The 5,507-nt window shown below is 43.7% G+C and overlaps 1 protein-coding gene across 1 annotated transcript in view; it reads left to right on the top strand.

Annotated features, from left to right (window-relative positions):
• uvssa (UV-stimulated scaffold protein A) overlaps positions 1–5,507 on the top strand; it is a 51,715-nt gene that overhangs the window by 43,641 nt on the left and 2,567 nt on the right. The window lies entirely within an intron of this gene.

The raw sequence follows: 5,507 nt of genomic DNA, 5'->3' as shown, positions 1-5,507 counted from the left end.
GTGTGTGTGTGTGTGTGTGTGTATGTGTGTGTGTATTATTTATGCCTACTATTCAACTCTCCAGCTTGTAATTGTCTACAAATGAATCCCACTTCCACTAATGGTCTATTACCTCTGGGCTGCGCGCGCGGAGCGGTCCGGGCCAGCAGAGCGCGCGGAGACACAGAGCTGGCTCTTCTCCTCCGCTGATCACAGATCACACGGTGGGACTGTGGAGCTGCAGGTGAGTCCAGTCAGAGTTACTGTTAGTAGAGGTACAGCTCAGGTGTGTGTGTGTGTGTGTGTGTGTGTGTGTTAGTGTGTGTGTTTGTGTGTGTGTGCGCGCGCGCGCGCGTGTGTCGCCTCGCGCAGCTTCTACATAAAAGGAGCCTTATCTTGAATGCAGATTCCAGGGCAGGGCCTCTCCTCCAAACTCAATTACGGCCTGAATAAAGCCGGTAATGTCCCGCTGCAGTGAAATATTGATTCCTAATCCTTGGCAGTCATTACTATGCCAGGAAATAATAGAGCACAGAATTGGATTTTGATTTAACACACGACGTGTTTATTCTAATGCTCGGGACTTAATATTCAGAGGAGAGCAGAGGGGAGAGAAGGGCTGGTGATGCAGCCTCCGACGCCACACTCTTTATACTGTTGGGGAAGAAATGAAAAAGAAAGAGGGTGATGGGACATCTTTCCTGTCCTCCTCCCTCCTAATACACAAGGTCAGCTCCATGTAATTGCCTTGCTCAATGATCCTTAGGGGGAAGAAATTAAAAGTTGGGCAAAATAATGACCGAAACAATGAGACATGATTAGCCAATCAGAGAGCTAAACCCATTACGGCAGCCTCCTGATCTACTTCCTGCTTCCGCCTGCAGGCTTTATGGCTTTATTTTAAAACACTCAATATATTAACCAGATTAAATATCACAGCAGCTGATTCTCCTCGGAAAATATTTGCATTTTAACTACAGCGGAGAAAACTATAAAGCACCGCAAACACACACACACACACACACACACACACACGCACGCGCGCGCGCGCGCGCACACACAGGAAAAGAGGGTGGGGAGAATATGGAAGAGCACGAACCATTATTATTATTATGTTCATATATTTGAAATCTGCAGATTACGCCCAGGCAGCTTCTCTTGGCTTTGGATGTGAGGAGTAAATTAAAGACAGGTTGCCTTGTATAATAATTGATTTAAACGTGAACGTTGTTGTAAAAGTCACAGAGATTGGAATGAAGCTAGAGTAATAATCGTATTAATATCAATAATCATAATCATGATAAAACAATAATGTGGCCAAAAAATGTAATAATAATGATGAATAAATTGAATTAAATAGTATTTACTATTACTAGTATTATTATTTAATAATTACTAACATTAAAAGACTAAATGTTTAAACAAATAAAATACCACAAATCTTAAAAAGAATCTTTAAAGGTAAAAAAAAGTCTGCAGCAAAATGCCACAATATGACCATGTGTGTGCGTGTGTGTGTGTGTGTGTGTGTGTGTGTGGTGGTGTGTGTTGTGGTGTGTGTGTGTGTGTGTGTGTGTGTGTGTGTGTGTGTGTCAGGATCAGGATCAGGATCAAAAAATGTCTCAGTTAGCAGCTCTGCCCCATTTTACTATTGTTATGAGGACACTGCTCCTTACAATGAAAGAGCGCCAAAACACACAACACACACGGACAACACCACACACACACACACACACACACACACACACACACACACACACACACACACACTCACTGGTTCCCACAGTGTGTGCCAACAGACACTGTGGGAACACTCTTAAGCTCCCTCTGATGTGTGTGTGTGTGTGGTGTGTGTGTGTGTGTGTGTGTGTGAGTGTGTGTGTGTGTGTGTGTGTGTGTGTGTGTCTATAATCATTCTAATGAAGGTTAACGAGCTCTGCTCAGCCTCCTCTTTATTAAATTAATCTGAGCCAGTAATGAATCATAATTACTATAATTAGCAGCTGGAGCTGCCTGGTGTCACACGGTGTGCGGTCAGAGCCAGCTGATGATGTCACACGGTGTGCGGTCAAAGCCAGCTGATGATGTCACCCGGTGCACGGTCGGAGCCAGCTGATGACGACGAGGCTTTCATCCCACCTGCACCCTCCGTCTGTTGGTGTGAACACATGAGTGAACAGTTATTATAGGGCTGATATGGTGCACTCATAACCAGTGCAGTGCCCGTTTGGGGCGTGCACCCGGAACCCAGGGACGGGACCATTGCGTGGTTCCCAGTATGTATTTTCTCCATAACTTTATTGTGTAAATTCTCACAAACAATACATGGCGTTGTCTGGTGTGCCTCACACACACACACACATATATGTATATATACTTCCAGTACATGTTTAAAGGGCAATGTTATATTTTTTTATTCATTATATTATACAATCTGTTTAAACCCGACTGCAGCAGTCGGCTGCTTGCATTTGATTCCCAGTTTGAGTGTTGCTTGTGAGGCATGTCAGAGCCAATCAGTGACAGGAGCCACTGTACACTTAGAAAGAGATTTCAAAAAATGTAAAAATATTGACACAAAATGTCTGGTCTGCTATCAACCAAACTGACATCTGTCCCAAACCACTGGCATTCAAATCTCATATCAGTACAATCTATTTTTTTTTATTATTCAACATAAAGTTCACAATATTTTCCCGTTTCCGACTCCCTCCCTGTCGCCCTCCTTTCTCCGTCCGTCGCCCTGCTCCCTCCATTCCTCCTGTTTTTCTATTTTGTGCCTTTTCAAGGTTCTGTATTTTAGATTAGCCCTCCTCCTCTTCCCCATTACAGGAGTAATAGCCCCCCATCCTCCACACACACACACACACACACACACACACACACACAACAACACACACACACACACACACACAGTTAGACACTCAGATAACATCTGACCTGGAGAATTAATTAAATATGATAGCTGATTAAAAATAGCATAACTAATAGTGTAATATCTCAAGCTGTCGTCTTTAATAGTCAACATTGTGTGTGTGCGTCTTATCTGCTGCAGACAGACGCTCTCACTATTGATTCCTGTTCATTTCAGTTGTCAGGCGGACCACTCAGCTCATCTGGAATCATTAAACTCTACTGTCTGCCTGTCTCTGACTGTCTCTGTCCGTCTCTGTCTCTCTGCCTGTCTCTCTCTCTCTCTTCCTCTTTCAAGATCTTCCTACTTTTATCCCACAATTCATCACTCATTTTACTTCCAGCTGTTTTTAAACTGACTCGACTGAAACAGTGTAGCTCACTGCCTATTTGTAGTATTAGTAGGATGCATCATACAAACTCATCAGTGAGCCACACTGTTGCTCTGGCTTAAACGTTCTTCCTTCATACCAACACACACACACACACACACACACACACACACACACACACACACACACACACACACCACCCACACTACCCACACACACACACACACACACACACACACACACACTGCCCTGCTACCACAAATACTTACTAGAGCACCAAATGTGGATTCATCCACTGCTGAAAATGAAAGCACTTAGTTTCCATCTGTTTGTTTGATAAAACTACAGCAAGCAGCTGTTTTAGGGAATCAATTTAAAAAACCAAAACAATTAGGCTGGCCTTGTTCCTTATATTTCTTCCCTTCCCTGTCTGTGACTCTCAGACACAAGCTCATGGGTTCCCACTGAAGACGGCGTGCCACTGTGAGGCTCGCTGATTGTCTAATAGCTTATTGTTTGCAAGACGATGAAGCTCTACCTCACAGAGGAAGAAGATTTCTCAGGGTGTTTATCGAACAATCAGTGTTGGTGTGAGGGTGCACATGGAGGTAGTCAACAATTAGAAACACAAAGAACATCATCAGCCATCTCCTTTAAACATGAATGATTACACGTTAGTACTAAAATGATAGAACATGTTTCTCACAACATTTAACTCTCACAATCACTGATGGTTAGAAACTAGTTGTAAACCTGCAGGAATCAAGCAACACAATTTTGTTCTTTTCCCTTCACAATAAAATCCCCCTCCCCCCGCTGTCCGTGCTCTAGTGATCAGCGGATTCAGTGTGAGGCCTGGTGGGCACCCATGTGGGTGTTTGCTTTATTCCCAGTGAGAGCTCCTGTCCTCTGACGGGGCTGTTCAATCACAGGCACCATAGGTCACAGCAGAATTACACACTGAGCTCTGAGCTGAATGGGATCCTTAGCATTATTCTGAAAGTGTTGACTGGCCAAGAGTCTCGAGCGGGGATCAGTGTGGATATCAAATGAAACTACATTCAACATATAACTACACTGTTACTGTTTGGGAACTTCTGGCTCCAAAATACCAAGATGGTGACGACCAAAATCCAGACTTCTGTCTTTAAAATCAGCCCCTCAGAAAGTGCGCAGGGCTTTGAAGAAAATTGAACATAGCGTCCAAACAGTGGCACTGTCAAGTGACGCCCTCTGGCCCAAAAAACACAGACTTACATGGAGAAAGACACGTCTGTAAATTAGTGAAGACAGTTTTTTTTAACATCCCAACCCCGGTGAAATAACTGGAATTTGATCCATTTGGTCCAATAACATTTGGAAAGAAAGTAATTTATTCCCCATTTAAAAGAGAAGTGCTAAATTAAGTAGACTGCGCTCCACTGGCTGCACAGTGCAGAAGAAGTGCTGATCCAGATGTTTGGCTTCAGATGGCTTCATGTTCCACTGAGCAACTCTCAGAGGAATGAACAGGGCTCGGCCTCCAACGCTGTATCCAGGTCTGAATATACATCCATGTTCAAGAAGGCAATCTTGGGTGACGTCAGTGGGTGACGACCCTTCTGCTACGTCCATTCTTTATATGAAGTGTATGCCACAGACCTCCTGCTGATACCAGGTAGAAAAAGCAGATTGGCGTTTTCACAGTATTTCTCTGTTCAGACTGACCATAGAAATAATAATGCATTCTTTTCTTCAACCTTATTTATGGGAGGAAAACAAATCATAAAGCCACTATGTGTAGAATTAGAAATGCCCCCAGTGGTTGTACTAAACCCGTCACTGTGGCAGACAGCAGAGCAAATGTGATTTCCCTCAATGTGTTCTTTAGCTCACGGTCAAATCTCTTAAACTGCTGGGCAACATTAATGTTTTTAATATTTCAATACAAGGCCTCAGTGTGGTTCTGGTTGATATAACACACAATGACACTTAAAGTGCTGACCAGGCGCACACACACGCGCACACAGTGCATCACACTGTCTTTGTGGGGACCCATTATTGAGATTATGCATTCCCTAGCCCTTACCCTAACCTTAACCATCACAACTAAATGCCTTACCTTAACCCTTACCCTCACCATAACCATAACCTAATTCTAACCCCAAGCCTAAAACCAAGTCTTAACCCTTAAACAGCCCTTTAAAGTTATGGGGTTCCAGCTGTTGGACCCCATGAATGTTGTTAAACGAGAACACACACACACGCACACACACACACGCACACACACACACACACACACAC

This window comes from Etheostoma spectabile, chromosome 10 (assembly GCF_008692095.1).
Source record: "Etheostoma spectabile isolate EspeVRDwgs_2016 chromosome 10, UIUC_Espe_1.0, whole genome shotgun sequence".
In the NCBI taxonomy this organism is placed as follows: domain Eukaryota; kingdom Metazoa; phylum Chordata; class Actinopteri; order Perciformes; family Percidae; genus Etheostoma; species Etheostoma spectabile.
The sequence above is the reverse complement of the archived record's forward strand: the minus strand, read 5'-3'. Positions and strand labels throughout refer to the sequence as shown.